Source organism: Suncus etruscus, chromosome 12, assembly GCF_024139225.1.
Source record: "Suncus etruscus isolate mSunEtr1 chromosome 12, mSunEtr1.pri.cur, whole genome shotgun sequence".
NCBI lineage: Eukaryota > Metazoa > Chordata > Mammalia > Eulipotyphla > Soricidae > Suncus > Suncus etruscus.
In genome coordinates this window covers 64,921,042-64,946,772 of record NC_064859.1, presented here as the reverse complement: position 1 = coordinate 64,946,772, position 25,731 = coordinate 64,921,042, and the positions used below count along the sequence as shown (strand labels likewise).

At 39.9% G+C, this 25,731-nt stretch overlaps 2 non-coding genes across 2 annotated transcripts; both read left to right on the top strand.

Annotated features, from left to right (window-relative positions):
- The first annotated feature begins 17,276 nt into the window (after window positions 1-17,276).
- On the top strand, window positions 17,277-17,406 carry LOC126025422 (small nucleolar RNA SNORA22). Its single transcript, XR_007501428.1, has one exon. It is a non-coding gene; the product is annotated as a small nucleolar RNA SNORA22 (small nucleolar RNA).
- A 2,004-nt stretch (window positions 17,407-19,410) lies between these two features.
- TRNASTOP-UCA (transfer RNA opal suppressor (anticodon UCA)) lies at window positions 19,411-19,497 on the top strand. Its single transcript has one exon. It is a non-coding gene; the product is annotated as a tRNA-Sec (tRNA).
- The last annotated feature ends 6,234 nt before the right edge of the window (window positions 19,498-25,731 follow it).

The following is a 25,731-nucleotide window of genomic DNA, read 5'->3' as shown; positions in this document are numbered from 1 at the left end:
CAACTACTGTAATATCACAAAGCTCCCTAGTTTCTGTCCTTTTTTATATATTTATTTAAACACCTTGATTACAAACATGATTATGGTTGGGTTTCAGTCATGTAAAGAACACCCCCCTTCACCAGTGCAACATTCCCATCCCCAATGTCCCAAATCTCCCTCCTCCTCACCCCACACGCACTTGTCCTCAAGACAGGCTTTCTACTTCCCTCATTCATTCACATTGTTAGGATAGTTCTCAATGTAGTTATTTCTCTAACTACACTCATAAATAATCTAGCTTTTTTAAGAAATCATACACATTTGGTAACTTTAAACATCTGAGATTTTGAATATTCCAAATTTACTTTCCATAATAGGAATTTTAGACATCAGCCTAACTTCAAAAATCTTCAGGAAATATCTATAGTTTACCTGTTTCAATTTGAGGGAGCTTTGAATGTTCTTGACTGGTGGCCAGCTCACTTCAGCCTTCCCGGCTTATGCATCTGCTTTGAGAGTGCACAGGCACACATGTGTGAATGAATATGCTTGTACACACAATTCACATATCAGTTTGTCTTTGCTCCCAGATGATTAGTTGGCAGCAATAATCATGACGCCAATCTTCTTATAAACTTCTTCAAATATTTGACATTCATGTTATGTTTTTAGGTTCAAATAGCTAACTATTGATAAATATAAAGTGGTAGCATTGTGTTTTACCTCAACTACCACAGAACTTTATTTTTGAAAAGGAGATAGCTTTGTAGTTTAATTTGTTTTAGAATTGACAACATTAAAACAAAAGGCATTAGTAATAGTAACATGGCTTAGTGATGCTTAGAATTAGCAACAAGGAAATGTTACAGAGCAAATGGACTTTTGATCACTACTGGTAGCACCTTTGAGAAAACACTTCATCCCAAATACTATGGTCTCCTTGCTCTATCTGTATCTGTATCTTTCGTGATGATTTCATTTATTATTTATTTATAACATCTGATATTATAATTGATGATATAACATATAGGTGTGCATCTGTTCAGAGTTAGAAGAGGAGAACTGATATTGATTCACATTCAAAATTACAGATCAAGTTACTTATATGTAACCTCAATCATTTTTCTTATTATTTCAGATAAAAAATTAGAGGCAGCTGTTCTGATACAGGTAGAAGCAAATGACACAGTTGATCTTTCTCCAATAGGAATCCTTTTCCCCTAATGCTTGTAGAAGTCAAGGCTCTAAACAGTGGTCCATAAACTATGTCCTGCGGCCACATATTGTATTTGTATCTGTTTTGTTTCTTCATTGCAAAATAAGATATATGCAGTGTGCATAAGAATTCGTTCATAAGTTTTGTTTTTACTAAAGTCAGACCCTCCAATGGTCTGAGTGACAGTGAACTGGTTCCCTGTTTAAAAAGTTTGAGGACCCCTGCTCTTACACATGTTTCAGAACATTTATCACTGATGTTCAGACAGAAAATACCATAAAAATTGCCCCAGAAGGATATTAGGAGATAAACTTTAATTTCTTTTTTTTTTCAATTTGATATTTTTAAAGTTTTAATTAATTTTTTTTCATTTAAACATCTTGATTACATATATGATTGTGATTAGGTTTAGGTCATGTAAAGAACACCCCCTTCACCAGTGCAACATTCCCACCACCAATGTCCCAAATCTCCCTCCATCCCACCCCACCCCACCTGTAGTCTAGACAAGCTTTCCAGTTCCCGCATTCATTCACATGATTATGGTAGTTCTCTGTGTAGTTATTTCTATAACTACACTCACCACTCTATGGTGAGCTTCATGAAGTGAGCTGGAAGTTCCAGCCCTCCTCTCATTGTCTCTGAGGATTGTTGCAAAAATGACTTTTATTTTTCTTAAAATCCATAGATGAGTGAGACTATTTTGTGTGTGTGTCTCTCTCCCTCTGACTTATTTCACTCAGCATGATAGAATCCATGTACATCCATGTGTAGAAAAATTTCATGACTTCATCTCTCCTGATGACTGCATAATATTCCATTGAGTATATGTACCACAGTTTCTTTAGCCATTTGTCTGTTGAAGAGCATCTTGGTTGTTTCCAGAGCCTGGCTATTGTGAATAGTGCTGCAATAAATATAGGTGTGAGGAAGGGGTTTTTATATTGTGTTCTTGTCTACTTAGGGTATATCCCTAGGAGTGGAATAGCTGGGTTGAATGGCAGCTCAATTTCCAGTTTCTGGAGGAATCTCCATATTGCTTTCCATCGAGATTGGACTAGACAGCATTCCCACCAGCAGTGGATAAGAGTTCCTTTCTCTCCACATCCCCGCCAGCACTGATTGTTCTCATTGTTTGTGATGTGTGCCAATCTCTGGGGTGTGAGGTGTTATCTCATCATTGTTTTGACTTGTATCTCCTTGATGATTAGTGATGAGCATTTTTTCATGTGCCTTTTGGCCATTTGTATTTCTTTTTTTATCAAAGTGTCTGTTCATTTCTTCTCCCCATTTTTTGATGGGATTAGATATTTTTTTCTTGTCAAGTTCTGTCAGTGCTCTGTATATTTTGAAGATTAGCCCCTTATCTGATGGGTGTTGGGTGAATAGTTTCTCCCACTCGGTGGGTGACTCTTGTATCCTGGGCACTATTTATTTTGAGGTGCAGAAGCTTCTCAGCTTAATGTATTCCCACCTGTTGATTTCTGCTTTCACTTTTTTGGAAAGTGCAGTTTCCTCCTTGAAGATGTCTTTAGTCTCAATGTTATGGAGTGTTTTACTGATGTGTTGTACTATATACCTTATGGTATCAGGTCTGATATCAAGGTCTTTAATCCATTTGGATTTTACCTTCATGCATGATGTTAACTGGGCATTTATGTTCGCTTTTTTGTAAGTGGCTAACCAGTTTTTCCAGCACCACTTGTTGAAGAGGTTTTCCATGCTCCGCTTAGGATAACTTGCTCCTTTGTCAAAAATTAGGTAATTATATATCTGGGGGACAATGTATGAGAACTCAAGCCTATTCTGATCTGAGGATCTGATCTAATTGTCTGCCTTTATTCCAATACCATGCTGTTTTGATAGCTATTGCTTTGTAGTACAGTTTAAAGTTGGGGAAAGTAATGCCTCCCATTTTCCTTTTCCCTAGAGTGCTTTAGCTATTCGAGGCTGTTTATTGTTCCACATGAACTTCATAAGTGTTTGATCCACTTCTTTGAAGAAGGTCATGGGTAATTTTAAGGGGATTGCGTTAAATCCGTATAATGCTTTGGGGAGTATTGCCATTATTTTTAAATATAATTTTTATTTTGAACATAGTGGGTTACATATTGTTGACAGTAATATTTTAGGTACATATTTACATAAAATCAGGGGGATTCCCATCACCGATTTGTCCACCCTACATCTCCGTTTTCGTCCTATCTCCCAAATCCTCCTCCCTCACACTTGGGGCTGCTAGAAAATATGGTCCCCTCTGTACCTAGTTTACTACTTAGTAGTCTTGCACCTGTTTGGTCTTGGTACCTCTCTTATTTCCCCCTCTAACTTGGAGGCAGGACTAGATAGTTCAAGTTATGTGGTTTTGTTTGAAGAAGAGAAAAGTAATAAACTGGGGTAAAAGTCTAATATGCCAAAAATTGGCGGGATCCTTCTAGAGGCTCTCATCATCAATTTGAGAAACAAAGGAGAAAAATAAGGTGTAACACCCCAATAGTACAAAAAGAAGTGTCAAATACCCAGTGAGCACTCCAACAATAACAACGATAAGCACCACAAAAATAGCCATGGTCTTGAGATAAAAAACATGGCAGGGCATATAAAGAAAGAAAAGAAAAGAAGGAAAAAACATAAATGTAAATGGGGACAATAACTTCAATAACCACACCAAAACAAGAAATCGACAAGTAGATAGGTAAATAAAAATAAAAAATAATAATAAATGAGTATTTAAAAAATAATATATATAAAAAATAAAAAAATATTTTGTGCTTTTTGCCTTTTTTTCCCTCCTGCAATGGCACAGTAAATATTGGGGTCATTCAAAAAGGAATTCACTTGGCCTAAGAGATATGGGGTTTCTCCACCCTTGGAGTATATTGTCATGGGATTAACTATAGACTCAGTTCAGGTTCATTTACTCTCCCCTTGGTGCTTTCGTGGTGTTTGGAAGGCTTCTGCTCCTTCCTGGGTGATACAATCAGACCTCTATATCTAGAGATCTCAGTATCTGCACAGGTCCAGGAGTGGGATTTATGATGAAGTCTTTCTTTGTCGTTCTAGAAGTTATGTTCCCTCAGTGTCATTTTAATCCATCTTCTTTGGTTGGTGGTCTTGGTCTTTGCACTGATCCTAGGATGGAACCTAGGATAGCGTCTTTCATTGTGTTTCCAGAAGCCCCATTCCGTTGAAATTGTCTCGGCCAGACCTTTGGAACTGGGGAACATGGTTGTTGTGCAGGTCATAATTCAAACCCTAGACTGGGGCTTTTTTTTTTTTTTTTTTTTTTTTTTTTTTGGGTTTTTGGGCCACACCCGGTGACGCTCAGGGGTTACTCCTGGCTATATGCGCTCAGAAGTCGCTCCTGGCTTGGGGGACCATATGGGACGCCGGGGGATCAAACCGCGGTCCGTCTCCTAGGCTAGCGCATGTAAGGCAGGCACCTTACCTCCAGCGCCACCGCCCGGCCCGACTGGGGCTTTTTTATTGGTCCCAAGATATATACAGTCCAGTCATGATTCTAGTAGTCAGTCATCTGTAAATCGCGATCCTTGCAGGCCAGAGAGATAGCACAGCGGCATTTGCCTTGCAAGCAGCCGATCTAGGACCAAAGGTGGTTGGTTCGAATCTCGGTGTCCCATATGGTCCCCCGTGCCTGCCAGGAGCTATTTCTGAAGAGACGCCAGGAGTAACCCCTGAGCACCACCGGGTGTGGCCCAAAACCCAAAAAGAAAGAAAAAAAAAAGAGTTTGTATTGCTCCTTTTTCTTGTATTTTGGACCCTACTCCCGAGTATATTTTGACTATTACAGTGTTTGGAGTTTCTACCCTGTTAAACCCTGTTATTTGGTTGTTGAGTATAAGTTGTCTATAAGGTGTATGTTCTAGGTGCTTCAGAATAGTGCTATCATTCTGTGTTTATCTTTCGTCTTCTGACTTACTTCGTTTAACATAATATGTTCTAGGTCCATCCACGTTGCTGCAAAGTCTGTGATTGTATCATTTCTGACTGTCATGTAGTATTCCATTGTGTATAGATATCACATCTTGCTTTTTTTTGGGGGGAGGCCACACCCGGCAGTGCTCAGGGGTTACTCCTGGCTGTCTGCTCAGAAATAGCTCCTGGCAGGCACCGGGGACCACATGGGACACCGGGATTCGAACCAACCACCCTAGGTCCTGGATCGGCTGCCTGCAAGGCAAACACCGCTGTGCTATCTCTCCGGGCCCAGATATTACATCTTAATGATCCATTCATCTGTTGTTGGGCATCGAGGTTGGTTCCAGGACTTGACTATTATACTGAGTGCTGCGATAAGTAGTGGGGTACATACATACTTTGGAATGAATGTCCTTCCAACTTGGGGGTAGATACCTAGGAGAGCAATGGCCGGGTCAAATGGCAGCTCAATTTTGAGTTCTTTGAGCACTCTCCAGACTGTTCTCCATAGATGTAGGACTAGGGAGCATTCCCACCAGCAGTGGATTAGAGTGCCTTTCATACCGCATCCCCGCCAACACAGATTCTTCCCATTATTTTTGATGTGAGCCATCCTCACTGGTGTAAGGTGGTACCTCATTGTTGTCTTGATTTGGATCTCCCTGATGATGAGTGAAAGTGATCATGTTTTCATGTGTTTGTTGGCCATCCTTCTGTCTTCCTCAGAGAAGTGTCTATTCATTTCATCTCCCCATTTTTATGGCTTTATTTGGTTTTGGGGGGCTCAGCTTTCTGAGTGCTTTGTATGTTCTAGATATTAGCACTTTGTCTGATATGTCGAGTGAAAAGATTTTTTCCCATTCTGTTAACTGTCTTCTTGCATTAAGTAAAGTTTCTTTTGCCATGCAGAAGCTTTTTAGTTTGATGTAGTCCCACTTGTTTATATTTGATGCTAACGTTCTTGCCATTGGGGCTCCATACTCAAAGGCCTTTTTGATATATAGGTCTTCAAGTGTTCTGCCTATTTTATTCTCGATAAACTTTATAGTTTTGGGTCTGATTTCAAGGTCTTTGACCCATTTTGAGTTGACTTTTGTATAAGGAGTGAGGTATGGATCAATTTTCACTTTCATACATGTGGATTTCCAGTTGTACCAACACCATTTGTTGAATAGACTTTCTTTGTTTCATTTCAAGTTCTTGCCTCTTTTCTCAAATATTAGTTGGCTGTATATCTGGGGCTTTATGTCTGGGAATTCTGTTCTGATTCACTGGTCTGAGGTCCTGTCTCTGTTCCAGTACCATGCTGTTTTGATCACTATGGCTTTAAAGTATAGTTTCAAGTTAGGTAAGGAGATGCCACCTAGCTTTTTGATTTTTCAGTATGTGTTTGGCTATCCTGGGTCTTTTGTGGCTCTATATGAATTTTGTGATTGATTGTTCTAATTCTTTAAAGAATGATGTCTGAATTAGGTTTGGGATTGCATTAAATCTATACAGTAGTTTGGGTAGGATAGTCATTTTGACTATGTTAATTCTACCTATCCATGAGCATGAGATGTACTTCCATTTCTTAAGATCCTCTTCTATTTCTTTCTGGAGTGTTTTAAAGTTTCCCTGGTATAGGTCTTTCACTTCCCTTGTAACAGGGGTCTTCAAACTACGGCCCGTGTGCCAAATATTGTATTTATTCCCATTTAGTTTCTTCATTTCTAAGTAAGATAATATGCAGTGTGCATAGAAATTTGTTCATAATTTTTGTTTTTACTATAATCTGGCCCTCCAACAGTCTGAAGGACAGTGAACTGGCTCCCTGTTTTAAAAGTTTGAGGGCCCCTTCCTTGTAAGGTTGATTACTAGGTACCTGATATTTTTGATAATATTTTAAATGGAATTGTAATTTTGATCTCTCTCTCCTCGACTTCATTGTTTGTATATAGAAACGCTACTGTCTTTTGTATATTGACTTTGTATCCAGCCACTTTACTGTATTGGTTAATTGTTTCTAGGAGTTTTACTGTGGACTCTTTAGAGTTTTCAATGTATATCATCATATCACCTACAAATAGAGATAGTTTGAATTCCTCTTTCCCAATTTGGATACCTTTGATTCCCTTCTCTTCTTGGATTGCTATTGCTAGGACTTTTAAGGTTATATTGAATGAGAGTGGAGAGAGTGGACAGCTGTGCCTACTTCCTGACCTTAGTGGGAATGCTTCTAGTTTCTTGCCATTAAGTATAATGTTGGCTGTAGTCTTTTCATAGATAGCTGTAACTACCTTGAGGAAGGTTCTTTCTAACCCTATTTTGCTGAGTGTCTTTAACATGAAAGGGTGTTGGATTTTGTCAAACACCATCTGCATCGATTGATATGATCATGTGGTTTTTGTCTTTCTTGTTGTTGATGTGATGTATAATGTTGATTGATTTGCATATGTTGAACCGACCTTGCATTCCTGGTATAAAACCTACTTGGTCATTATGTATGATCTCTTTGATGAAGTGCTGGATTCAGTTTGCTAAGATTTTGTTGAGTATCTTTACATCTATGTTCATTAGTGAGATTGGTCTATAATAGCAAGGGCCCTCAAACTTTTTAAACAGGGGGCCAGTTACTGTCCCTCAGACCATTGGAAGGTCTAACTATAGTAAAGACAAAACTTATGAACAAATTCTTTTTTTTAATTATCTTTATTTAAACACTGTGATTACAAATATAATTGTAGTTTTATGATTACAGTCATGTAAAGAACACCCCCCCTTCACCAGTGCAGGATTCCCACGGCCAATTTCCCAGATCTACCTACTCCCCACCCCACCCACACCTGTACTCAAGACAGGCTTTCTTTTTCCCTCATTCATTCATTCACATTGTTGTGATAGTTTTCAGTGTAGTTATTTCTCTAACTGCACTTATCATTCTATGTGGTGAACTTCATGTCATTAGCTGCACCTACATGGGAGGATGGGGGTAAGTAATGGTTGGGACTGAGGCAGTAAAATATTAGAAATGAGCTTTGTAGGGCAGTATCAAGGTCCCAATACAAGATAGATATTATGGATATATAGAATATATGCACACAATACTATCAATATGAAAACAAAGAGAAAAAATTTCTACTGACTGCCCCAATTTAAACCAGTGCTAGAACAGCCTGCCCTCCTCCCAGAGCACATTCCCATTAGTGTAGGGAGAGATAGGGGGAAAGCCTGTTGAGCCCTATAGAGTCCACCCAGACCAGTGCCCAGGGAAAGACTGAAGTCCAGGGGAAAAATAACCCTATACCTGGCAAGAGCTGGTCTCCAGAATCAAGGATGAAATCGGAAGCCAGGTGTCTGCCCGCCCTCCTCCCCATGCACTTCCCCCCTGGAGTTCGGAGGGGGGGGGAACCTGAGGACCACTAAGAATCCACCTGAACCCACTTCTGGCCATCTGAGCTTGCACCCAGGGAAGGCCTAGAATCAAGGGGGAAAAGACAAGGATGGCTGGGGGCCTGCCAAGCCTCCCAGCACTCCCCAGGCTAGGGAGAAAGGCTCTGGTATGGGGCCTCCCCAAACCCCATACCTGGCAAGATCTGGTCTCCAGAATCAAAGAGGAAACCGGAAGCCAGATGTCTGCCTGCCCTCTTCCCCATGCACCTCCCCCCTGGAGTATGGAGGAGGGGGGAACCTGAGGACCACTAAGAGTCCACCTGAACGCCTTCTGGCCATCTGAGCTGGCACCCAGAGAAAGCCTGGAGTCAGGGGGAAAAGACAAGTACGGATGGGGGCCTGCCAAGCCTCCCAGCACTCCCCAGGCTAGGGAGAAAGGCTCTGGTATGGGGCCTCCCCAAACCCCATACCTGGCAAGAGATGATCTCCAGAATCAAAGAGGAAACCGGAAGCCAGATGTCTGCCTGCCCTCTTCCCCATGCACCTCCCCCCTGGAGTATGGAGGAGGGGGGAACCTGAGGACCACTAAGAGTCCACCTGAACGCCTTCTGGCCATCTGAGCTGGCACCCAGAGAAAGCCTGGAGTCAGGGGGAAAAGACAAGTACGGATGGGGGCCTGCCAAGCCTCCCAGCACTCCCCAGGCTAGGGAGAAAGGCTCTGGTATGGGGCCTCCCCAAACCCCATACCTGGCAAGAGATGATCTCCAGAATCAAAGAGGAAACCGGAAGCCAGATGTCTGCTGTGTATAGCTTGTTGATGATTGGGTATCGATTCTGTTCTCATTACTTTGCATTTGGTGTTTAAGTCTGATCATTTTTTTATTTCTACTCAATGTTCATACAAGTGTTTGATTCTGGTATCATCCATTTTTCTCCTCAATTTATGAGGTAGAACAAGATGATTTGTTATGTGGTTCTGTTTGGAAAAAGAAAAAAGAAGATAAAAAAGAATAAACCGAAAACCAAAATATATAAAACAAAAACAAAAAGCAAAAAACCAGGAGGATTTCATGTAGGGGTTATAAATATCGATTTAAAAAGAACAAAGAGTGCCCCCCCCCAAAAAAAGAAGAAAGGGAAAAATAGAACAAAATCATAACAAAATAAAGCAAAAAAGTCAACCACAATAACCAAATAAATAAAACACAAAAAGAAGAAAAAATTAGAATCCCACATTTCATATGGTCCCCCAAGCCTGCCAGGAGAGATTTCTGAGCATAGAGCCAGAAGGAATCCCTGAGTGTCACCGGCTGTGACCCAAAAAAAAAAAAAAAAAAAAAAAACTCCTGAAGTAGGTTCCTTTCACACTAATTTTACTGATGTTTTAATCCTGACTGGGTGTTGGATTTTGTCAAATGTTTTCTCTGTATTCATTGATAAGATTATAAAAGATATTTATCTTTTCCTTTACTGCTGTGGTGTATGAGGAGAATTGATTTCTGTATATTGAACCATCCTTCCATTCAAACTAGGATGAAACACATCTGATCATGATGCACAATTTTCTTTTGAGATCTTGTTGGATTTGCTTTGCTGAAATTTTATTGAGGATCTTTGCATCCATGTTCATCAGTTAGATTGGTCTCTAGATTTATCTCTTGGTAGCTTTGGGAATCAGTAGACTGTTAGCTTCATAAGAGGTACTAGGGTGAATTCTTTTCTCTTTGATACCTTGAAAAAGTTTATGGATCAATGTCAGCTATTCTTCTTTGAGTGTTAGATAAAACTTACTCGTAATGCATCTGGTCCTGCACTTTTTTTCTTGGAGACTCTTAACTATTGTAATTTTCTTGTTTGTGTATATTCTGTTTAGACTATCTACTTAATCCTCATTCATCTTTCTGATATATTTCAATCAACCTGTGTCCAATTCTTCTAGGTTTCCTAGCTTACCAAAATAAAGTTGTTCATAGTAAATTCTGATGAGGTCTTGAATATTCAGAAGTTCTGTTTTAATTTCTCCCCCTTTCATTTCTGATAGACTTATATGAGCACTCTCTCTGTTTTCATTGTGACTCTTGCCAGTTTGCCTATTTTGTTTATTCTTTGGAAAAGACACCTCCTGGTTTCACTGATTTTTTTGTATTTATTTCTTGGTTTCTATATTATTGATTTCTGCTCTGGTTTTATTTCTTTCAGTCTACTTTGTTTAGACTCTTTTGGTTGTTTTTACAGATATTCGAGGAGTGCCCTTAGGCTGTTGATTTTATCCTTTTCTTCTTTCTTTATGTAGGCCTACATTGCTATGAGTTTTTCCATGACTCCTTTTGTTGTGTCCCATAAATTTTGGTAACTTGTTTCTTCATTATCATCAGTCTCAATGAACCTCTATTTGTTCCTTTATTTCCTCTTTGAATCAGCTGTTATTAAACAAAATGTTGCTCAGTCTCCTTGTGTTACAGTTTTGCCATATCTTTTTCCAATCAATCTCTATCTCTGTGGCATGGTAGTCTAGTAGAACACTTTGTATGATTATTGGTATGAATTTGAGTTATTAGATTTATGTCCTAAAATGTTATCTATCCTAGAGAAGGTTCTGTGTGCAGTAGACAAAATGTATATTCAGCTTTTTGAGGATAAACAGCCCTGTGTACATTCTTTAGCCCCAGTCTTCTAGTTTCTTATTAGGGCTCTCCTGAATTTCTGATTTTCTGAGTAGGAGATCTATATAGAGCTGAGAGTGGTGTATTGAAATCTGCTGCTACTATCACATTTCTGTGAGATGTTTCTCTAAGTTTGTGTACAAAAGCCTTATCAACTTTACTGACTGCACATTTGGTACATAGATGTTGAGAATTAGTGCTTTTTGTTCTATATCCCCCAGATCAATATGTAGTGTCCTTCCTTCTTTCTTGAAGTTGAAATCAATTGGGGCTAATATAAATATGGCTGTCCTTGCCTAGCTTTTGTTTGTATTTTGGTGTATTTTTTTTATTGTCCTGAGAATGGTTTTATTCCTATTACCCTTATAAATGAGAGGTTTGCTAGGTAGTGGAGAATATGTGGAATTGTTTTTCCTTCAATAATTTGAATATGTCCTACTCTTTTCTTACCTGCACTGTTTTTTATGAGATATCTGGTGTGTTTTTTGTTTTTTTCCATTACAGATATGAGGATTTTGTTCTTGACTGTTTTAAGAAGTCCATCTCTATTCAGTTTTTGCCATTTTGATTACTGTAGGTCTTGGTGTTGTTCTGTTTGAGTTGTTTTTTTTTTCTGTGATGCTCTTTTGGCCTGTTGGATTTGTGTAGCTGTAACTTTCCAGTGTAAACGTTCTCTGCTATTAACTATCCCACTACTTATTCTTTCCTTTTCCCCATTTCCTCCCTTTGGAATTCTTACAATTTAGATATTATTTTTGTTGTCTTTGTTCATTAAATACCCTATCCTTTGTTCTTCCTTTTTCTCTATAGATTTTTTGACTCTTTTTTTTTTTTTAGCAATACTGGCTTTTGATTTGACTTCATGTTCATGTCTATGGTTCTCCCAGTGTGATTCTGTTACTATGACTTGTAAATGTGTCCTTTAGTTCCTTCAATTCTGTTTGTATGCATTCTCTCATCTTCTATTAAGCAGTTTTCTTTGAGTTATTTGTACTGTTCATCTGATGATTTTCAGTTCCACTGGCTAATGCCTCCTTGATTTCTGTTGCTAAAGCATGAAGTGTTGATTTTAGTAACTCGTCTACCAGATTCAGGCCTTTGGATGGGCTTGGATATGAAACATAATTAATATTTTATCTTTATTTAAATGCATTGATTACAAATATGATTGTAGTTGGGTTTTTGCAAGTGAAGGAAAGGAACAACTACATTAAGGCTGAAAACGAGATTTTTTCTGAAAGTATCCTTTTCATTAGTGAAGATTTGGGGGTATATTTAGTTTTGGTTTTGGGTTTTTTTTTTGGGGGGGGGTCAGACCCAGCAGCACTCAGGGGTTACTCCTGGCTCTACACTCAGAAATCGCTCCTGGCAGGCACAGGGGACTATATGGGATGCCTGGATTCGAACCACCGACCTTCTGCATACAAGGCAAATGCCTTACCTCCATGCTATCTCTCCGGTCCCGCTAATGTGTATTTTAGTTCCCTCAGTTCTATTTGGATTAAATCTCTCATCTTCTGGAAGAGTCCTTCTTTGAGTTGATTAAATTGTTCATCTGTAGATTGTTTAATTTTGCAAGCTAGTGATTCCTTGATATGTTTTGCTAAAACATTAAGTATTGATTTTAGGTCCTCCTCTATAATGCTCATTCGTTTTGATGAACTTAACAATTTGCCACGGTTTTTCTCCATATCCCCAGATAATGGTGTCTTCTTTAGCTTTTTTAATTTTCTTTGCATTTGGTGGGTTGGAATGCTGGAGTTTCAGGGTGTTTAAAAAATTATCTAATGAACTATTTGTATAAATGGTGGTTAGAGGTACATTTGTTTAGAGCTTATTTTTCTAAACCAGCAAAATCTTCTAAGTGTGATAAAAATATTGAAAACTATTTTATTCATTTCTTCTAGATTTTGGGATGTATATTTTCTAAGGGAAATAATTGCTAGGTCCTATCTGCCTAGAATTATGCGGTATAAATTAAAGTATCTTCACATTAGCATTTGTGCGCTTTGAGGAAACGAGGGTTGATGGGAGGCTCCTGCAGACTTATCCTGGGATTAGGAGGTTTGCACCACAGTTAGAGTCAAAATCTGAAGGGAGCTGGTGGGTGTCCTTGAGGGATCTCTGGACTTTTTAAAGGGGTGTCCAGGGGTTACTGTGCCCACTCCACCAAGGTAGATTCCACGTAGTTTAGATGCTTACTCCCTAGCTCTAAATATACAATATTTCTTTTTACATTTTTTTTAAGATACAGTACTTCTTTGAGGGCAATTTGGTTCTAAAATTGTGATGCTTGATTTTGAACTCTGTAGTTATTAAAGTCATACTAAATTAATACTTTCAATTGTAAAATATATGCCATGTGAATTATAATCAATTTTTTTGCTTTTATTTTGTGGGTGACCACACCCTGTGATGTTCAGGGATTACTCAGTGGCTATGTGCCACTTAACTCAGGGGACAATATGGGATGCCAAGGATTGAACCAAGGTTTTTTTTGGATCAGCAAAATGCTCTTCTGCTGTGCTGTGGCACCGGCCCCATAACTCGATTGTAAACAGTGTGCTATAAAAAACATGGTGTGGGAAGTGAAATTAAGAATGGAATAGAATGGTGAAATAGGGGCTAGAGTGATAAAACAGCAGGTAGGCCCTTTGCTTTGCACATAGACAACCCATGTTCAATCCCTGGCATCATATATGGTTCCCCTGAGACTTCCAAGTGTAACTTCTAGTGCATAGCCAGGACTAATCCCTGAGCACTGCTGGCCCAGAAATTGAAAAAACATAATGGTGAAATTTTTTGTCTAGAAAAGGTCATTTTACGGACTGGAGAGATAGCATGAAGTTAAGGCGTTTGCCTTGCGTGGAGGTCAGTGGTTCAAATCCCAGCATCCCATGTGGTCTCCTGAGCCTGCCAGGAGTGATTTCTGTTGGGGACTGTGACTTGTTTGAGGTTATTTTGCTATACTTTCTGCCTTAGTTCAGCCTTTCACCTAAAGGCTACGTGCAGTCTTGCTGTAAGTTCTTGGGCCAAAGAGAAAGGAATGTGCAGCTGCAAGAGATAATTAATTTTAGCCCGGAGGAGAGCAACACTACCCGGTACCATTATCAGAGACAGGGCCTCACTCCTTAAGACTACATTCCGGAGTCAACGAGGCTGTTATCAATAAGTGTATGTTACATTGTCTGTTCAAGATCATTGAGGCAAGCACATCTTCCACCACCTCCTGATAGTTAAGCAGTTAGGAATGCAGCTAGAAGGTCACAAGATGTTTCCATGGATACTGCAAGAAGTATTGCCCACTTGCCTTATTTGGAATAATGAAGTAATTTTCATGCCAAAAGAATGATTGACATTGCCTTTTGCCTGCCTCCTTCACCTTCCCTATATAAGAAGGTGCTGGACTTTAATAAACGCCTTTGAACAGAGTTTATGTCTTGGGCCATTTATTATTAACCTCTCCCAGATTTCTTACAGGTGTGGTGTGATCTGAGCCTTGCAAAATAAAGGTGCGGCCGTCCGTGAGCCTCTCGACTGATCCCCGCTGGCCGGGCCCCTCCGGGGGGCTTGCAGGACCCCGCATTTTGGCGCCCAACGCGGGGCAGAAGACCACCACCACACTCGAACGACTACTAGCCGGCGAATCCGGAGCTCTTTCATAAATCGCGAGGAGACCCCATCCGGGTAAGCGTAGAAACGAGTTAGCCTTGATCAAAAAATTTAAACTGCAGTTTTTCCAGTCGTTCTGACCGCCGCCCCTGATTGGCTTTTGGGGCTTCACCCATAGGATCCGCTACCATGGGTGCCGCATTGAGTACTGAGCTTAAATTCATTCGAGATATACAGTCTGAATTGAAACGCAGACATATAGAGGTTACCAAAAAAGATATTTGTAATTTTTTAATGTTTGTTCATGATGTTTGCCAGAAATCTAGTGTTCCCGGGCTCCCTCTCGCTCTGACTCTGTCTCTCAGTTTCCTTCCTCTTCTGACCCTTCATCTTTACTTCTGCTGCTGCACCCTCTGTGCAAAATCCTAAACAGCCCTTCACTTCCCTAGCCTCAGCTCCGTCCCTGTTCCACCAAAACCTTTACTCCCCTCACCACCCTCCCCTCCTTAGCCAGCAATTGCAACAATACAAAGCCTTTAATTGGAAAAGCCTCAAAGAGCCATTTCAAGCCGTAACCTCCTATGGCCCCCAAGCCCCTTACACGCTCTCCTGCTTAGAATCTAAAAGCTGAACTCTTTGTCTCTTGAAAATTTAACTTTTAAAAAAAAAAAAAAAAAAAAAGGGGCCGGAGAGATAGCATGGAGGTAAGGCGTTTGCCTTTCATGCAGAAGGTCATCGGTTCAAATCCCGGCGTCCCATATGGTCCCCCGTGCCTGCCAGGAGCAATTTCTGAGCATGGAGCCAGGAGTAACCCCTGAGCACTGCCGGGTGTGACCCAAAAACCAAAAAAAAAAAAAAAAAAAAGAAAAGTTAACTTTTTTTCCATTGCAAAGCCCTTGCAGATAGGCAGGAATCCTGATCTCTAAGCTCTTATAGCTGGCCTCGCCTCTTTTCATACCTTAAAGGTACAGCACACACTTTCCAGGTCCCAGCTTGCCAACATGGCTCTTGCTGCCCTCTATGCCTGGAAGTCGCTCCCCAGAGCCAGCATTCCAGCAGCTCCCCCACACCGGCAACAAACTGTTGCTGCTTTCTCCCTCCCCCCCCCCCTTTTCTGACTTGAGTTCCCAACTCACCACAATTACATCCATGGTCTCTCACCTCTCTAACAAACTTGATAATGCTCTTAGCTCAAAAACCAGCGCTACCTTTCCTGTCTTTCTCCCTAATGGAGAAAGTCTTCCCCCGCCTGCTCAGCAGCCTCCACCGCGGCTCCCTTCTCAAACGCACCCAACCAAAAAAAAAAAAATTCTAAATGCCAGGACGCTCAGTCCCTAACCATGGCAGATTCCCTCCTCTCACCGCTCCCCCTCTTAAAGCTATAGATATGAAACTACTTGGCCAAATTAAAAATCTTAAACAAATCTTAAGCCTTCAAAAACAGGCTGCTTCTCTTAATTCACAGGTTTCTGCCCTTCAGGCGTTCCCCCCCCCCTCCTAAATCTATAGTTGTCTGTCCTCTGCCCACTGAATTCCACGGCCAGGCCCCCCCTCTTGAGAATTCAAAGAAACAAACTAATAAAAGTCAGGCTGAGTGCCATAAAACATAAACTGCTGCAGCTCCTACAATAATTCTAAAAGCTCAGTGAGCAGGATAATTACAAAGTATCCTCTGCTAAGCCATAAAACCTTGCAATATCTACACTTTGCTGTTAAAACTTCTAAGCCTAATGTACCCTTTACTCAGTACATTTTGCTCAAACCAGCCCTCAACCTCCTTCAGCCTCTTTCCTGCCACCCTTAGGAAACAGCCAGCTCAGGCCCTGCCACTCCCACTTTAAGCCTTCCAATTCACCTTAAAATACCCAATCTTTGTTATTCAAAACAAATCTGAAAAGTGGCATCTCTTGCATATTCTCAAATCAATTAATAAAACCATGATCCCCATGGTGCTTTTGCAACCCAGACTCCCCTCTTCGGTTGCCATTCCCTCTAATTCCAATAAATTAGTAATTAATCTTAAAAGATTGCTTTTTTTTTCTCTATATCATTACACCCTGCTGACTGTAAATAATTTGCCTCTAGCCTTCCTGCTGTTAACTGTGCTGGCCCCTCCCCGAGTTATCAGTAAAAGACTCTGCTTCACCTTGTCAGCCCTACACTTCGTCAGATATTGTGTTATTACGTTTAGTGCATTAAGTGGTGTAAAGTAATTATTAAAACATTAAAAAGCAACAGGAAAATAACGGCAATAAACTTTTTTTTCATGCCTCTCAGTAAATTTTACAGCAAGGTCATAATTCTGTCACTTTACAGATAACAAAATATTGGTAAAAGAAAAACTTCTTTGTGTTTTAAAATCCAAACGAACACAAAAGTGTTAAATTTAAGCCTTATATTTCTATTAAAAGTTTTATTTTAGTTTTTAAAGTATTTACAAAATTATGTGAAAAATAATGTGGTTAGCCTTTTTAAACAATATAGTTAATTTAATGCACAGTAAACACCTAGGTGTGCTTTATAGTACCCTTATTTTTAACTTTGTGCTACAGCAATGGTTGTTCTTTATTTCTGCATTGAAAGAACTATTATTTTAAGTGCATTCAAAATATCAGCACATTATACAAATCTGTATATTTGTGTCGCAGTGAAAAAATAATATTAATGAAAAATATATTATATATAATTTTATAAGTAATATATAAAAGTAACTAAACTTTATAAGCAAATTAACTAGTATTAAATATAATTTTAGTCTTAAGTTCTAGGTGTGTAAATGCATCAGATGTCTTTAACTATATTTTATAATAATCTAAGCATTTAGTTAATTTGGTATATAATATTTTTTACAAATTATTCACTTAAAGTCTTCATAGTAAAAACAGTTGTTTGTTTTTTAAAATCAGTTTTTTATACCTTTAATAATCATAGTTCATGCTCTTGTGTTTAATCATAAAAATTTTAACACTTTATTGCAGCTGTCTTACTGTTCTACTGCAAAACCAATTTAAAAAAAAAACCTATTCATTTACAGCAAATGATTTCATACTTCAGAGTGAAGACTCCTTCTACAGTGCTCATTAACCATTTTACTTAATGTTTTAAACTTCAAATTAAAATTGTTTTAAAAATGTTTTGTGTTAAATCTAAACCTTAAAATTTATTTTCAGCAAAGTTCCACTCCATCTACATTAAGTATTCTCAAAACTAAAAAAATTTTTTCTACAAAAATTTTTTTCTTCTCACAAACATGCTAGCTAAATATTTAAAAGCGCTTGTCAATTTTTTATAAATAAGTCTTAAATCAATCCTTTTGTCGGTTTATGTGTCTGTTGTGATGAATGAAAGTGGCCACAAGTGTAAAATGTTGTGTTTAGTGTTGTTTTGTTTTGTCTGTTTATTTGTTATCTCTACATTTTATAATAATACAATTTTTAAAGCCTTATCCATTTTTCAAATTTCAATTAATTTTTTCAACCTGGTTCAGTCTGGTCAGTTCACAAACTGGCATCTTGCAACTAAAAATCATGTGTTAAAAATTATGTATTAAGCTAGCTTTGTCCTTCTAAGAACATGGCGGAGGGTGTGGGGGATGGCAAACCCCAGATTTCTCAATGGCCATCGGGGATAACTTTTCCCTGGAGAATTTCTGGACTTTGCAGTCACCCGGCTTTCCTGTTATGTGTAAGTTCAGGCTTATAGAATATATATTTATGGCTAAAAAATAGCATCCAGCTTTAACATAATAACTAGAAGTTTAAGAAAGATCCTTTATATTGTTTAAAAAAATTTTTTTTAATTAGCAATTGTTAATTATAAATTTTCTTTTATGCCAAAGTCTAACAGAAGTCAAATAACATTCCCGTGGTATTCAAAAATAACTAGTGTAATGTAAATTGCTAATGTTTTCTGCCTGTAAACCCAAGCCAGAGGACTAAGTAAATTCTTAATTTTTATATGAAGTAACCATTTTACCTCCTGCTAGCCGCCATTCCTGCAAACCTGTTTCTAACTGACTCCACCTTTAACAATGCTGAATTGGGCACTCTGCCTAACTGCCTTGGATGCCCACCACTGCCACCAACAACCTCCATTGCAAACAAATCACGGTCGTGGAACTTTGCTTACTCAAACCATATATGTGCCCCCCTGTTCAACAATCAAACATTTGCAATCAAACCATTATTGTTAACAACTCTTCCATCTTCATTGAAGCCCCCAACTCCACTTATTTTGTTTGCTCCACTGAATTTTCTCCCCATATTGTTACTAAAATGTTTCTTGCTTATCATGATTATTATGTTTTAGCTTTGTTAATGCCTAAAATAACCATCAAACCTGTTGGTCCGGTTTCCACCTTGAACCTCATCCTGCAAATGGTCAATGCCTCTGCCCAGGCGCTCTCCAACACCAGCTATGAACACTGTTAAATCTGCAATTCACCGGTTTCGCCGTTTTATGAAAGCATCACGTTTAAATCTCCTATCTACACCAATGACTCTAAACTTCTTCTCTAGAAAGTTCAGCCTCAGCGTCATTAACTCACTGTTGGGCAAGTTGTGAGCTACGAACTCTGCCTTCTGGCCCATCCTCCTCCTCTCAAGTTATTTTAAATCTTATAAATGCGCCCGGATGAGCCTCAGTGGTCTGGGGTGCAGGCTTCAAACCTGTAGCTGTCTAGCGACAGAGTGGTTCAATTCCACCTTTCGGGCGTGCAAATGTAAAATCTTATAAATGCCTCTGCTCTAGCCCTCACTACTGGTGCTGGCATAAAAATTTACTCCCTTGTTTCCACTCAGTCCAATTTTCGCATTCCCACTCAGGCTGTAAAACAAAACATTAATGAAATCAAACATAGCTTACAATTTCTCACTGATACTGTTAGTTCCCTTGCAGATGTTGTGCTTCAAAATCGTCGTGGTTTATATCTCGCCCTTATAAAGGAAGGGGGAGTCTGTGTGGCCCTTAAAGAACTATGCTGTGTATTTAAAGACAAAACTGGATTAGTTAGGGATAGTGTTCTACGTATTGGTAACGGTATGAAGGAGTTCCAGAAACGTTTTGACCAAGAACAAGGTTGGTAACAGGGTTGGTTTTTCTCTTCTCCTTGGATACATACATTACTGTCCACTATTTTGGACCCTCTTATTAGCCTCATGCTGCTCCTTTCCTTTGACCCATGGGCTTTCCGCAAACTTACTGCCCTTGTTAAAAACCAGGTAGATGAGACGGCAAAAACCTCTGTTCAAGTTCACTACCAACAGTTAACCCAACGTGACTCCTGTGAAAACTTGGCTATTGTCACCAAGCCGCCCTTCCAGCCACTAAGTTTTCAGGAGATAGAGCGCATAGCTAACAAACGGAGCTCACTCCGGTACTTGTGCTCTCGGCTGTGGAGATACCTACGACGGGATTAGCAAGGTCCCAGTTAGGACACGGCCCTAAAAGGCTACAACGCATAATTCGGATCTCTGTGCACACCCACGGCGCTTGTAGCCATCTTTTAAATGCGGCTTTGGCCGTGTCCAACCTAGTCAAACCTTGTAGCCTAAGACACGGTTCTTCCACCCGCTCACAACTTTCCTTCTTTTATTAGAAGAGAAAGGGGGAGATGTTGGGGACTGTGACTTGTTTGAGGTTATTTTGCTATACTTTCTGCCTTAGTTCAGCCTTTCACCTAAAGGCTACGTGCAGTCTTGCTGTAAGTTCTTGGGCCAAAGAGAAAGGAATGTGCAGCTGCAAGAGATAATTAATTTTAGCCCGGAGGAGAGCAACACTACCCGGTACCATTATCAGAGACAGGGCCTCACTCCTTAAGACTACATTCCGGAGTCAACGAGGCTGTTATCAATAAGTGTATGTTACATTGTCTGTTCAAGATCATTGAGGCAAGCACATCTTCCACCACCTCCTGATAGTTAAGCAGTTAGGAATGCAGCTAGAAGGTCACAAGATGTTTCCATGGATACTGCAAGAAGTATTGCCCACTTGCCTTATTTGGAATAATGAAGTAATTTTCATGCCAAAAGAATGATTGACATTGCCTTTTGCCTGCCTCCTTCACCTTCCCTATATAAGAAGGTGCTGGACTTTAATAAACGCCTTTGAACAGAGTTTATGTCTTGGGCCATTTATTATTAACCTCTCCCAGATTTCTTACAGGTGTGGTGTGATCTGAGCCTTGCAAAATAAAGGTGCGGCCGTCCGTGAGCCTCTCGACTGATCCCCGCTGGCCGGGCCCCTCCGGGGGGCTTGCAGGACCCCGCAGATTTCTGAGCCTAGAGCAAGGAGTATCCCCTGAGTGCTGCTGGGTGTGACCCCTCCAAAAAAAGATGTCATTTTTTTTCATAGCTAGTCACAAAGATATTGAAAACCTAGCATTGATAGTCCTGCAGGTTACCCCATAGTCTGTACACAGTACTTTCCCTTCTTACATAAATCACCCTTTGTGACTCCATTAAAATGCCATTTTCTCAGGGAATTTTATTACATTTTCTAATGAAAGTGGAAGCAATGCTATAAGATCTAGTTGAAGAAACGGTGCTTGTAACCAAGGGCATATTATCCAGATGAAATGAAATTTGAGTACCTATGGCTACAGAATATTGGAATCTGATGTGTGATTTCTACCACCATGCTTCTAGAACATGGAGAGCCATATTGGATTTCTGAATGTTCTGATCATTCAGAGGTGGTTCTCAGAGGGTGGAAATGTTACAGAACAGGAGAGACAGTTCAGACGTAAAGTTATTGCAGGTGAGATGATGAGAACTTTGTGCATGACAGAAGCAGATAATGTTGGAGAAAGAGAGTAGAGAAAATTTTTATCAAGAATTATCAAATGTGGGGGACATCGAAGTGGCTCTGAGGTAAGGTGTCTGCCTTGCAAGCACTAGCCAAGGAAGGACTAAGGTTCGATCCCCCGGTGTCCCAGAGGGTCCCCCCCAAGCCAGGAGCAATTGTCTGGATTTTTCACCAGATGTTGATTTGTGCTGCTTGGGGCTAAGGCTGCAGAATCACTAAGTACAATGAAGGGGTGCACTTGACCCCTGACAATTTAAAGGCATTTGGCTGAGTTCTGTGGCCCATCTTCCAACCACGGAGTTGCTCTGAGTCTGGGGCACAACCTCGGAACACTCAGAGCACAGAGGCCTCCCAGGCACCAGCTCTAGCTGCTCTGTCTGAGTCTCCTGAAGAAACAGACTCAGCTGGGTCTTTTCTGCTCTGGTGAGCTCTGTTCCACCTGGTGCTGGGACCCAGTAGGACCCAGGTGGGGTCTGTCCTCTCAGGACAGGTTTGGCCAGTGTAAAATTAGGCTATTTACTAGGTATAATTCTGTAGCCCTTTCTTATACCTCTTTCTATAACCAGACCATAGGAAGTTGGCTTTTGCTCCTAGCTAGAAAACTATTCCCAGGTTAAGGCTATTATTTTAGGAAAAAAAACAGGATTCCTGCTATCCCTTAATTTAGATCAGAAATTACACCTAGGGTCAGGAACTACTTTATATGTAAGAAATTAGCCTTCCTTTTATCCTCTGGGTCCTAATTGAACATTATTCTATTCTAAGATTACAAACCACCTAAAGCCATGTGTGATCTCATTATTGCATATTTCATATTCATCCATTCGTGTTCCCACTTTCCTTTTCTGAAGAAATTCGTCCCCACAGAGATGCTGAGACACCTGCAGCAAAGAAAACCATAACCACCTCTCTCAATGTTCTGTAGCAGGGCTCCTCAACCTTTTTAAACAGGGGGCCAGTTCACTGTCCCTCAGACCATTGGAGAGTCTGACTATAGTAAAAACAAACCTTATGAACGAATTCTTATGCACACTGCTTATATCTTATTTTGCAATGAAGAAACAAAACATACAAATACAATATGTGGCCCGTGGACCATAGTTTAAGGACCACTGTCTGAAGCTTACTATTTGTTTCTTTTGGCCTTTCTAATTTGGATTTTGTTTCGTTGTTGTTGTTGTTGTTGTTTTGAATTCCCAACATAGGTTCATAGGGAGGCAACTCAGATTAGCTGTGGGGTAGTGGCATTTATACGTTTATAATAAATATAAATTTTTACTCTTAAGGGTTATTTCTCTGTGCTCAGAGATCATTCCTGGCAGTACTTGGGGACCAAATGTCCTGATGAGGATCGAACCCTGATGGGCTGTATACAAGGCAAATGGCCTATCCTGCCAGGAGTGCTATCACTCTGTTCCTCTTTTGCCTTGTTATATCTGTTTTAGGTTTTATTTTGGGTTCACTCCAAGAGGTGCTTAGGGCATCATGCTGAGTACCCGAGATCCTACCAAGAGCTCCAGAATGAGATTCAGCCTTTTGAAATATCTCCTTTGCCTGTATATGATTATAAAAAAATTTTTTTAATTTGGACTGGAGCAATAGCACAGTTGTAGGGCATTTGCCTTGCACAGGGCTGACCCAGGATGGACAGGGATCAACCCCATATGTCCCATATGATCCCCAAGCCAGGGGCCATTTCTGAGGGCAGAACCAGGAATAAGCCCTGAGCTTTACAGAGTGTGGCCCAAAACCCAGTGTTTTTCTCTGGTATATGGCATACAATTTTCTTCTCCAAAAGAGTTTTATGTAAACTAAACAATATTTCCACTCTCCCAATCTCTCTCCTCCCCATTCCCTCAGCTTCATCAATCATGCCATAGCACTCTTGGAAACAGCTTTCCCCCAACTGCCCTGTACCAACCTCTGATGGTAGTGCACATGTACCATACCTGGTCCCTCCCCTAGGCTCCTCCTCACTTTTAATGGTTTCATTCTTGTCTTCAGTTAACAGATGATGTTTAGAAGCAGGCTATGGGCCCCAAGTCCATGGAAAAACACCTAACAGGCCACTCCAGATTTTTGAACAAATATGAATAAGACCCTTTCAGAAGTCAGGGCTCCTTTACCATTAATGGTAGGATGTGTTGCTCTGAAAGCCAAGTAGCCCCCTTGGGGAACTTGCAAATACAGCATTACAGAGGCATAGATCCTCATTGTTGAATGTCATCAGCAAAATGGCACCATGATACTGGCTTTGTGTATTACTGTGAAGTTTATTTGAAATGGTATAACTGGGGAAACAACAGACAAGGGGAATAGTAGTATCCCAGTATTTGGGATTTCCAAATTGACAGAAAAAACCACATTTTCAGGATGGCAGAAGGCAAACATCTGTGAACAGTCACAGGAACATGTCAACATCTGTCCAGGGAAGGGACTGCACGGAGTTCTCCGTTCACGGCCAATCCATCTCGGGGAGGCCAGGACGCTCACACATTTCTGTGCCTTTTGGAGCTATAGGCATGGCTAATTAGTTTAGTTTCCATGTCTAGAAGTTTTTCATTGTTTCCAGTTAAAACAACAACAACTACAACAGTAATAGCAACAAGGGGAACCTGTACATGTGGCAGGAAAAATCAATGTAACCTGTGTCAAAAAGTAAAAAAAAAATTAATGAGATGTCATGTTTGTTAATTAAATAAACTATTAATTACTTGTAAAATTACACAATATTAATGTTTTCATTAACATATTTACATAATAAAATAAAATCATTATGTGATATAATATACATTATATTTGAAATTATGTATTTGCATAGTTAGAAATATTTTAAATTCGGGGGCCGGAGAGATAGCATGGAGGTAAGGCGTTTGCCTTTCATGCAGGAGGTCATCAGTTCGAATCCCGGCGCCCCATATGGTCCCCTGTGCCTGCCAGGAGCAATTTCTGAGCCTGGAGCCAGGAATAACCCCTGAGCACTGCCAGGTGTGACCCAAAAACCAAAAAAAAAAAAAAAAAAAAAAAAAGAAATATTTTAAATTCAATTGAAATGTAATTTCTTTAATTTTGTTTTGGGGGGGTCACACCCAGCAGCGCTCAGGGGTTCCTCCTGGCTCTACCCTCAGAAATTGCCCTTGCAGACACATGGGACCATATGGAATCCTGGGATTCAATCCACTGTACATCCTGGATCAACTGTATGCAAAGCAAACTCTCTGCCACTGTGCTATCTCTCTAGTCCCTTCTTTAATATTTTATTTAAACCATCATTATTTAAAATAAATAATCATATCTTGGCTTTACGGATATATCCAATATTTCAAGACCAATCCCACCACCTCCACCTCCACCCACCAGTGTTCCCAATGTACATCCTGTGCCGCCAAACCCTGCTTCAAGGTTTAATGCTTAAGAGGCATAATAAGAGGCACCTTCTGAAATTTGGTGCCGCCAAACCCTGCTTCAAGGTTCAATGCTTAAGAGGCATAATAAGAGGCACCTTCTGAAATTTGGTTGTGAACGTTTGTTTCATGAATTTCATTGCTGTTGACTGTAGCTTGGATAATTGATAGTTCTGTCTTCCTTTCATTTTTTGCTTTTAGTCCATAAGAGGTATCACTTAGGAGATACCTCTGGTTCTGAAATTTCTCCTGGAAGGTTCTAAGGACCACATAGGATGCCAGAGGGATTCTGGTTTGACAATGTTCAAGGCCCATGCTCTAGGTTCTACCTACTGTGATATCACAAAGCTCCCTATTTCCTGTCCTTCACACCACCAATGCACTTGAAAATTCTTACCACCTGTTCCTCATCATTTCATGTTTGTCTTTTTTCTTGTCTACTCCATTTCTTCTCTTTTCTTCACTCTACTCTGGTTCCTAGAGCATTTTGGAAAACCCCATTAAAAGTATTGTATTTCTTCATAGAGCTATTCTAAATATGTCAGGTAAGTTATAATTATCCTGTATTTATCCTTCCTCTTCAGTTACTTCATTTAGCATATGTTCCAGTTCAATCCATGTCCTGAGAATTACATGAGGACATCATTCCTTATAGCTATGTAGTGTTCCCTTGTATATATGTAGCAAATCTTCATGAGTCACTTAAAACAACAAATAAGATGATGGTATAAGACGATAG